This window comes from Euprymna scolopes, chromosome 23 (assembly GCF_053919585.1).
Source record: "Euprymna scolopes isolate OS-2025 chromosome 23, ASM5391958v1, whole genome shotgun sequence".
Taxonomy (NCBI): domain Eukaryota; kingdom Metazoa; phylum Mollusca; class Cephalopoda; order Sepiida; family Sepiolidae; genus Euprymna; species Euprymna scolopes.
The window spans coordinates 28,353,377-28,365,237 of record NC_136504.1 but is presented as its reverse complement, the minus strand read 5'-3'; the positions used below and the strand labels follow the sequence as shown (position 1 = coordinate 28,365,237).

Below are 11,861 nucleotides of genomic sequence, written 5' to 3'. Positions count from 1 at the left end.
GGAATAAAAGCGAATCAAATGAGGTATACGCTGTTTAAACAGTTACATTCAACTTAGCTTAAATTTGCAGTTTTTGAAAAATAACAAGTGTGGATTTTCTTTTTTTGCTCTACTATATATATATATATATATATATATATATATATATATATATATATATATATATATATATGTCGTTGCTAAATGAAAGGTTTATTTAATTTGAACTTTAACACATTGAGCCCTTATGATCTTTTAAAAACAAAACAAAATTTGATGAAAAACTAAGAACGATTACTGATACTTTGTCCAATATAATACACTATATATATATATATATATATATATATATATATATATATATATATATATATATATTGGGTGTTTTTATAGATATAGCGAAAATATTTTATTATGCGAATATGTAGTTTATTCCAAAGATTAATATTTTGCATGTATAATTTAAATAAAATTTCGGACATATGCCAACTCCCGCGGCTATAGGTGCAATTTTCACAACTATACGCATTTAATTGTTACTGCATTCGGCATTCGGCAATAACACGTCCAATTTTGTATTCCAAGTGGTCCTTTGTGTTTGGTTTTTGCATGGGATTTTACATATTCTCAAAGAAAATAACCTAATGGAGTTAAATCGCACGGGCGAACAGTACAATTAATAGGTCCGTTTTGTGAAATTATTGGTTCATTAATTTTGCAAAATTAGCTAAGGTTAATCAATTTTGTACAATTTCCAACGGATGGACGTCTCTTTATGATGAGTTGCCAAACGCTAAAAATAATCAGTAGTTGTCAACTGTGAAATTAAAGAAAATAGAGTTGTCGATTTAAAGTTCGCCGCCTCTAAAAAACGCCGTATATATTCTGCTTTCCGGTATTTCATCTTAAACGCTTTAGTTTCCAGGCTCACATGATCTGTCATCATAAATTAATGTCGGTTGTGGAACTTCACCCGTTTCTTACTCAACGAACAACGCTCATGTAAGCCTCCGCCTAACAACAAGATAGTTCTTAGGAGATCAAAGTTAACCACCCTCCACACACCAACTCTCTTCCTCGCTGGTTTCTCCAAACATTTACGCCCGATTGAGACGCCTAACTTCTTAAGCCAAAGTGACAGCCGCGCCGCCAATTGCACCCTCCGGGATTATCTTTGATACACGATAGGGTTACATTTTCGTGGGATGTAAGCGGGAAGAGAGAGCTCGGTGCTTGAGAGATGTTTAAGTTTTACGGATAACAGTTGACCCCCAAAGGTCGCCGTCGGATGAGATTGCGTTGAAATGCATGCAAACAAGCGATTCCTTCCACCCCTTACAACTGTGACTTGCAACCTGACCCGCGCTTTTATATTTCCCGGCCTTCTGTAGATATCGCGCATAAGACATTTTAATCACCACTTTACCATCGTTCTCATAACTTACTCTCTTCCTTCGCTTTACGACATATGTCTTTATTAAGCATGTTTTTATTTTTTTTAGCTTAATCACTTACTACGAGGGACTTCCAAATGTAATGGCTCCTATTTTTTATTCCGTCATAATAGATCAGAGGCAATTGCAAATTGCATTTTTATGACGCTTGAACTCATGCACTCATTACCTGAAAGTTTCATCTCTCTGTTACAGATATTGACTGTATGACACTCTAAAAAAGCAGCCCTGTGATGGACGTGCGCCAGAAGCAGAGATGTGCCACTGAATTACTCCACAAACAAAGAAAAATGAACCAATCAACATTCGCCGTCGTTTACGAAGCCGATACAGTTGATGTCAGCACAGTTAGGTGATGGATTGATCGATTTCAGAGTGGCGACAGAGATGTGAGTGACGAAGTGCGCTCTGAACTTTTACGGCCGAGGCATTAACAAAAGTTTGCAAAAGTGCATTTGGAATGGTGATGACTATGTAGAAAAATAAATTCTGGAGCACAAAAGGCTGCTCGTTTGAATGGTACTACTCCCGTCTTCGTAGCTCTTTTTTAGAGTTAAAAAATAGGAAGCCTTACTCTTGACACGACCCTCGGATGTTTAATCACTCGTTAACGTTACGTAACATAATACAGTATATTAGGATCATTAATAAATAAAGTTAATTTTCAATAAAATAAATATTTTTAAAAAAATTATTTTGATTATTCTGACTCTGTTCTTATCTTGATTGCTATTCCTACAACGTTTCGCCCAATGTTATCTTCGATCAATTTCAGGTGTTGTCGAATTCTGGAACCTTTCTTGAGTTTCGAACAAAATCTTTTTATTTAATCCACAAGGGTATCATGCTCTGCTGTCGTCAAGCATGACCTATCAAAACCTTAAGTAAATTTTCAATTACACTCCTAGCGTCGCCAACACTGAGAATTGAACATTCAACCTGTAGAAGATTGTTATTTAGAACTGACTTTTACTTAGTAGTTTATCCGTTATGCCACGAATCAATCTGAGTTCTAAAAGATAAACATGAAGAAGGTTATAGGTTACATAGGATAAAGCATTGTACAAATGATGACACTCAAAATGCAAATAGTTGTTCGAACAATCCAAATTATACAAATCGTTTAAAACATGTTTGGGGGTGTTGAGCAAAAAAAAAAAAAAAAAGAAAGAAAGGAAAAAAAGCGGTAAATTTTTTAAAACTGATCACATACATTTCCCCAAATCTCAGTACCTTGTACATCAAATTTCGAGTCTGTAGACTTAAAATTGACAGACTTATTGCGTAGGGAAATGTACACACACAGACACAAAGACACACAGATACACAGACACGTTCACTTTTATAGATATACTAGCATTTCAACCCGGCGTTGCTCGGGTGTTTGGAGGTGTATGATTGAGCAAAAAAAAAAAAAAAAAAAAAACCATAAAAGCGGCCAATTTTTTAAACTTTGACCGCTATTATGACCCCTTAACATTTATTGTTTTGGGCTCAAATAAAATTATTAAGTTAGATACATGTCCAAAGAACCTATATCTAAAATTTCAAGTGTTTAGACCTAAAATTGTCGGAGGGGTTTGGTAGAGATTTCAAAGGTTTAATTGTTGAATTTTGACCCCCTTAACAGCCAAATTTCTGGCTGAAAACCGATTACGAAGATTTTCTCAAATCTCAGTACCCTGTATATCAAATTTCGAGTCTGTAGACTGAAAATTAACAGAGTTATTGTGTAGGGAAGTGTACACAGACATACACACACACACACACACACACACCGACACTTTCACTTTTATAGATATGCTAGCAGTTCCGCCCGGCTTCGCTCGGACCTTATATACTGTTCATAAGGTTATGTTTCGTTTGGTTGGTTTGGTTGTTTTTGCGGTTACGGCATATAAACTCATTTCAGGTTATTTAGTGTAGAATCCAATGATTCGGAAGAACATTTTTTTAATAGAATATGTTTGTTGTTTTCAAGTCGGTTTCTATTTAACCCATAGTTGGGACCCTAACAGGTACTACTACTCTGGGTCAGAGTGGACCTGAGAGCAATGGCAATTAAAGGATGGTTCCACACTTCCCAAAACCCGCAAGCTCAGGCCTCACCATTGGACATAGTTTAAGGTCATACCCAGCACAAATAAGCATATGTATATATTAAATGTGAATATGTAAAGTAATGCCTTTCTGTATAATAGTCTTCCTTAACTACCGTAGAGAAAAGACATACAGACATTTTCACTTTTATAGATATATAGATAGATAGATTGGGTGCAATATATAGTAATGATTTAAAAATATAAAAAAAGGCCCATACGCCACCATCGAGAATCGAAACCAAAACGTTCAGCTAACGAGTTATTTTGCCTCAGCCGTCAATGACTGGGCTATGAAAACATGTTTACTGCAAGGCTAAAAATTAAAACATGAACCAATAGCTACGACGTTATGCATTCGTTATGCCGGCGTTCGACCTTCACCTGGCAAATTTTATTTTTATTTTTTTTAATTTTCACACTTTTGCACCGATATTTCCGGGCTAAAACCAAATATAAAGTTTTGCATGGATTCAAATACCTTATATATGATGTTTCATGTCTGTAGACCAAAAACTCTAGGATGAGTTTGGTAGGCAAAATTTGTTAAAACAAAAATATATACGTATACATAAATATATATGGAAACAATTTTGTGTTTACTATAAACATTTATTATGCAAGTACAAATCAAGTAGAATATCCGCATGAATATAATAACACGTAATAGTTAACTAAAGATGATCATCCCATTAGAATAACGAAGCAATCAATAGGGAATTAATTAAAATGAATGTTTAAAAGAATATTCAAATTAGCTAGATCTTTTGCTAGTGAATGCAATTCCACGACTCATATATAAGAAAATTGTATTTTCTTTAAAAAAAATAGAAAAGAGGCATGCCTTTTTTCTGTTGTTCTTGGCCTTCTGGCCGGGATAAAAGTATAGTATCTGTTTCGGCAGATACTGCAAGCAAAGACCATATGTGGGGGCGACCCCACATATAAGACCTTGGTCAATGTAGGGGCAACCCTTCATACCAATTGTCACTATCCAGCTCCCCTACTCCCCGGGGAGCTGGTTCCCATTTCCCCTTCACTCCTCACATTAAAAATCGGCCTTGTGCCTAATTTGCTCGGTGGGGGAGCAAATAAATACCATCTGTTTCGGCAGATACTGCAAGTAAAGACCATATGTGGGGGCAACCTCACATATAAGAGCTTGGTCAATGTAGGGGAAACCCTTCATACCAATTGTCACTATCCAGCTCTCCTACTCACCAGGGAGTTGGTCCCAATTTCCTCTTCACTCCTTGCATTAAAAATCGGCCTTGTGCCTAATTTGCTCGGTGGGGGAGCAAATAAATACCTGGTCAATGTAAGGACAACCCTTCATACCAATTGTCACTATCCAGCTCCCTGGGGAGTTGGTCCCCATTCCCCCTTGACTCTCCACATTAAAAAACGGCCTTGTGCCTAATTTGCTCGGTGGGGGAGCAAATAAATACCCCCCTGTTGTTCTTGACTTTCCAGCCGGGATCAACGTGTAGTATCTGTTTTGCAGATGCTGCACTTTATGTAATTTGTCCCAGTTAATGGAGGGGAAACTCTTTATACTGGAACAATTACTATTTTTGGACCCAATAAGAGTGACACTTTTGCCTTTTTTTCGGGGAGCTGGTTTAACCCCACTTTAAAAACGACCTCGTGTCACAGTTTGCTTTCGTGGGAAAGCAAATAGATACTAATAGAAAAGAGTGTTTTTAATATGAATATCAATACACGCAAAAGAAAAACGAATTCATAGGAGTATAGATAGATAGATAGATAGATAGATAGATAGATAGATTAAGCCATTTTTGTTCTGAATTATTTTTCTATGAATCTAAATTTGCTTAAAATTGGGATGCAAAGAAAGAGAGGAGTTTGGTGCTAGGAAGATGTTTAAGTTTTCAGAAAGCATTTGACCCCCCCCCCACGCACCCACCACCACCCCCAAAGGTCGCCTCCGGGTGAGATTGCGTTGAATTGCAAGCACGCAAGGGAGCGATTCTCCATACTCCTTACATGTTACATGTGTGACTTGCAACCTGACGAACACTTTTAAAAATTTAGGAACATATCAAGTCATTTTTTGTCCGGAATTGCTTTTCTATGAAACTAAACTTGCTTGGAATTGTGATGTAAGGAGGGAGACGGGTTTGTTGCTAAGGAGATGTTTCAGATATCGTCGGATGAGATTGCGTTGAAATGCATGCAAGCAGGCGGTTCTATCCACTCCTTGTAACTGTGACTTGAAACATAATCCATGGTTTTATATCACCCGACCTTCTGTAGATGTTGCGCACAAGACATTTTAATTAATAGCTTTGCTCTCTTGATTTCTCATTTTTAGCACAGGCTTTTGGATTATTGTTTTAGTTTCAAGTTGCACTAAATAAATAATAGAGGTCAGTCATGGTAGTATTTTAATATATGGTACTATTCTCCACCTTCGCAAATGATTGAGTCGGTTTTATTTAACCCAATCCCGTTCTCAGGTGATTGAATGTTTTCCAATGCACCCAACGTGCGTCTGAGCCAGGGATGAGGGGCTTAGGAGGATAAATTTCCATATCTGTAGGTGTAGAGCCATTTATTTATGTTTGGTCCGTAGCTGTAACTTGCAATCTTCTTGCAATATTATTAGGGGTTCGATTTCTAAGGAACCTTCTTGTTGATTCTATTCCTAAGGCCGTTGATTCACGTTCATGGATGAGATGACGGTCATCAGTGGTAGCGTTTTTAATCTCAATTAGGTTCATGTCAGAGGAAAGGACAAGTAAAAAATGTACGAATTGGTTTAATTTTATTTTTCAGAAATATTTGTTCTGAAGAAATTCAAAATGGAAGAAATGCGAACAAAAGAGTGCCATCAAATCTTCGGTTGCTGAGAATCATAGAAACTATAGTATTTTACAGAAATATGGCATAAACATTATTATAGTTTTTATAAGATATAATCTCTTTGTCACACCGTTTTCTTTAAGATCACCGAAGTTAAGCATCGTTAGGCTTAGTCAGAAATAGAATGGGTGACTATTTGAAAATATTAGATAATGTATGTGTTCTACTCCCCGGCATTATTTGTAGTCATCTTGTCACTTGAATCAAGCACAAGAGGAGTGGCTAAAAGGCTAAAAATTGCTTCGCAACTTATTTGGGGTGCTCGGCTTTGTCCGGTCGTAAAATACGCTTAAATATGATATTCAAATTTGTCCAGATTTTGTATATATATTCTTATAGGATTACAAAATTAAAACAAAGTATTTGGGTGCCATCAGCTAGAATCAAAACCGAAAACAAAATATTGACTACTTAGTGTCTGCACCAAAATTAGGCATTTATTTGTTGTTAATTCCCTTCATTTTTGTAGCAATTATTTGATTGCTCGGAGGTAAATGCTTAGCAAATGTAGTCAAAGATAGCTTCTTGGTTGGATTCGAATTTCCAGACTGGCAGGAATTGGCACCCTTTACACTGGTGATTGCGTAAGTGTGTACGAGAGGCATGCAGTAAGTAATGCTCCTGACCCACTTCCAGGTGTCTGATCTAGCTGAAATTTTGCATGCGCAATGATTTATATCTCTACGGGTTATGTGGCAAATTACAGATCTGAACTAATCGTGGTTTCTGTTTTACAGATGTTTGCACTGAGTCAGGTGTGAAATGGAGCCTGTTGAATGTTGAGCAGTGATCCGGTTTTATTATTTGAAAGGACGCAAATCACAGGAGACTTTGGATGAAACCAAAGAAACTTATGGTGATAATGCTCCATCATATGACCTTGTAAAATGCTGGTATCGTGAATTCAAACATGGCCGGAAATCTGTAGAAACAGCTCCCAGACCTGGTCGTCCCCTTCCGCCATTGATGAGGCATCTTTCCGTCAAGTTGAGACTGCCATTTTGGACGATCGGCGCATTACTATTCGCCAAATAGCCCAAGATGTCAAGATTAGTACAGGGTCTGTGGAAATTATCATTCATAACCATTTGCATATGCATAAGGTGTCTGCCAGATGGATTCCCAGGTTGCTCACACCATTACAGAAGTGAGAACGCCTCGAGTGCTCGAAGATGAATTTGGAGATGTGCCAAGAAGATGAGTCAAAGTTTTTCAAAAGACTGATTACACAGGATGAAACCTGGGTCCATCAATATGATCCAGAGACCAAAGCTCAGTCAATGCAGTGGAAGCACTTGAACTCACCACCTCCAAAGAAGGCAGGGGTGCCTCCCTCCGCTGGCAAGGTCATGATCACAGTCTTCTGAGACCAGGACGGAGTAGTGATGACAGATTTTTGGAAAAGGGTACCACAAGAACAGGAGCCTATTATGCTTCACTTTTTAGGAAATTAAGGGAAGCTATCAAAATCAAGAGGTCGGGCAAGATCAGCAAAGGTACCCTCCTCCTGCAGGACAAGGCTCCGGTCCACAACTCGCATGTCGCCAGATCAGAAGTACGGGCGTATGGTTATGAAATCTTTCCCCATCCTCCCTACTCTCCTGACCTTGCACCCTTTGACTTTCATCTCTTCCCAGCCATGAAGTTGTTTTGAAATGAAAGCGTTTCCCAGATAGTGCAGCCTTGATTTCTGAAGTCACGTCTTGGAGGACCAAACTGGGGTGTTCTACAAAAACGGTCTTAAGAGCTGCATCAAACGATGGGAGAAATGCATAACTCGGGGTGGTTCCTATGTAGAGAAGGACTAATAATTGTGCCAAGTTTCTTTGCTCTACTGCTATAGGAAGTGTGCCAGGGGCATTACTTATTGCACGCCCCCGTAATGCTATTCTCTGAAGGTATATGAGAATAATTAGTATTTATTTAATTATATATATATAATTATATATATATATATATATATATATATGTGTGTGTGTGTGTGTGTGTGTGTGTGTGTGTGTGTGTGTGTGTGTGTGTGTGTAATCATGTTTAATATCTGTAGACGCTAGTGTTTTAGCCTTTCGGGAATCATAAGTGCAGGGAGTCACGGCTACTGCCAGTCGAGAGATTCGAACCTGGCCACGAAGTAATCTCTTACTCAATTAGCAAGGAACAAATCGCTCGGTCAACGTGAACCAGAATATAGTTGAAATTAACATTTATATACAGCGTAAATTTCATCCAAGAAGGTTGAGAGTGATCAAATGATTATAAGAACACGATCTCCGTTTGACCTTTTTTATTTTTTTTCAACGAATTGAAGTAAAATTCTGTAAATTGAAATCTACATAGAAATATATTCAAATTGAAAATTTATTGTTTGAGACAAGGAATATACAAGTTAGAAAAGCATTTTATCCAAGGCATTAAAATTGTTAAACAAAATGTGTTTACTATAGACTTTAAAAATAAAGGTACAAAATTCAATTTGAAATTTATTTATCTTCAAAGTGCACTTTTATAACCTTTTATAATTTTTTCAAAGTAAAGTATAAAAATTTAATTTAAATTGAATCAAAAAATTACCTTGGACTTATTTTATGTAATGTACATTCTGTTGCACTTAAAAAAAATAATTGAAAATTTTATATCTATATCATTAATTGCTAGATGAAAGATAATGTTTTTAAATTATAACAAAAGGTACATTACATAAAATAAATCCAAGGTAAGTTTTCGATTCAATTTAAATTAAATTTTGTACCTTACTTTGTAAAATTTATAAAAGTGCACTTTGAAGATAAATAAATTTCAAATTGAATCTTGTACCTTTATTTTTAAAGCCTATAGTAAAAACATTTTGTTTAACAATTTTCATACCTTGGAGGAAATGCTTTTCTAACTTGTATCTTATCTTTTTATGATTATATTTTAAAACTCTCTATTTCAGTTTGTATTTCTCCTCACACAACAACTCATTTTTGCAACCCCCTCTTTGTATTATTACAGGTCTGAATATTCTCTGCTTCAGTTTGTATTTCTCCTCATACCACAACTCATTTTTGCAACCCCCTCTTTGTAATACAGATCTGAATAATGAGAAAATCTGAATTTTTAACAAAAACTTTAAAATATCTTTTTTAGATTAAATTTTTTAAAACTTCTTACAGAATAGAAAATCTTCAAAATTTAATAAGGAACATATTTCATATAGGTTTCATTAACAAATATTCAGTACATAGCGAGAAAAATAGAGATGAAAATTTCAAAAGGAATGTATAACTGGTTACGGTCAATAGTAGTCCTCGCCAGCGAAAGTCTTTGTTATTGTTATTCTATTATTATTATTATTATTATTATTATTATTATTATTATTATTATTATTTAAAAGATTTTGTGTCCTGCTCTTTTGTGCGAGGACTAATATTTTTCCTAAGATTAATATATGCTTATTTATATTTACAGATAAGAATAGATCTGATTATCTTATGAAAATTGCATCTTTGTTATTGTTATTCTATTATTATTTAAAATATCTTGTGTCCTGCTCTTTCGCGCGAGGACTAAGGGAAAAGAATGATATTTATTTCCTGGATTCATGGATTTTCAATAATGGCTTGTGTCATCAGAGGAAATGAACTGCAATTAGGAAAATTATCAGTTATGAATAAACATATATTTTGCTCGTCACCATATATATTGAAAACGTTATTTAAACATCTTTAAACGGCATAAATAAAGGATATCATATTGCCTAGGTAATCCACTGTTTAACCTCATTATCTATCTATCTTTATATATATATATATATATATATATATATATATATATATATATATATATATATAACTAGAAAAGAGAAGGATACGTTATTCTAGTAAAAAATATAATAAATTGAGAAATTAAATATTGCAGCATTAAAAATGATTATATAATGTTATAAGTTAAATTTTATAAAGGAAAATTCTTAACAACTAGTCCTTTATTTTTCCATGTTTAAGCTTAACCATATTACTTTTCATGCTCGCATTTTTCTATTGTACCTATTTACTATGCCTCCCCACAGGACAGAGTTAGACACCAGGGTCGTTTTTTAACGTGGAGAAAAGGTACAAAAATAAAAATTGTCTCAGTCGTGAAGGACTTCTCCTCCACCGAAAGAGAACAAGAAATGGAAGTGCAGCATCTGAAGAACAGATACTACACTTTGATCTTGACCAAAAGGCCAAGAAAAAAAAATTGTAATCCGTGATTTTTCCAGGCTTCCAGTAAATTCACTTGATCTTTGTATAATTTCAGTGTTATTTTTTGCCCCCATAAATAGTACATACACATACATAATAACAATGTACGGCACTCGTCTGCTTCCAATAAAATCTTTAATTATCTCCCTGTCATTCTTTCATTCTCTCTATTTCACTTGTTACTTCTATTTTCGCGAAAGCGGTTAATTGGTAGCAACAGTAGTCGCTGAAGCGACGGGGTTGCTATGGAAACCATCCATAAAAAATGTCGCTCACCTCCTTACGTTTTTTTTACGATTTTGAACACGAGTAAATTCATCATAACTTTTGTTTTACTGAAGGAAAATTGAATTTCTTTCACAATATAGCTGAGAAGGTGATCTGTAATAATTATTTTAAATTTAGTCGAAAAAGTAGTGAACAGTGAAGCTTTAAAGCAGTTCTAAATGACTAAACTGCCAAGTATTTGAATTATATATATATATATATATATATATATATATATATATATATATATATATATATATATATATATATATATATATAAAGGAAGAATTACAGTTAAGTTTACCAAAATGATCCAAGATGGCAAAACTAAAGTAAATTATAAATATTAAAGAATTAATATTTATAAAGTCATTTTTTTCTTAATTCAGCGTTGCCTCGACAGTCGAGTTTATAAAATAATCTCTCTCTCTTTATCTCTCTATCTCTCTCTCTCTCTCTCTCTATATATATATATATATATATAGTCTTTGAAGTTTTTAACCTTTAAAACTATACAAAAAATATTTTTTTATCATTCGTTAGAAAACCATCCAGTCAGTAAGTCATTTAATCACCTGCAATCACTGTATCAACTCGCTCTCGAATTTACTATAGTAATAATAATTTATTTTTATGGGATCATCAGTTGTTTACCATGAAACACTGTTTCGGGGACTTAAGAACAAAACAGTATATTACATCATGGCTCCCCAGCAGTGTTGATCAAACATCACCACCCTTAATCTTAGGAAGACGACATGTTACAAATATTTGATCCAATTTCCTATTCTTAATTACAATTACTAACCTTTTCATACTATAAAAATGAATTTCGGACCTGTGCGATACATCAGTTTCCACATTTAAAATGGATACATTTTTTAATTTCAGTCTTGTATTTATAAGATTAGGATTAATCCATTTAACTACTTATAACCCCCACTATGATT

The 11,861-nt window shown here is 34.8% G+C and overlaps 1 pseudogene; it reads right to left on the bottom strand.

The window, feature by feature from the left end:
- Positions 1-10,504: 10,504 nt before the first annotated feature.
- On the bottom strand, positions 10,505-10,637 carry LOC145246321 (U2 spliceosomal RNA; annotated as a pseudogene).
- Between the last annotated feature and the right edge of the window lie 1,224 nt (positions 10,638-11,861).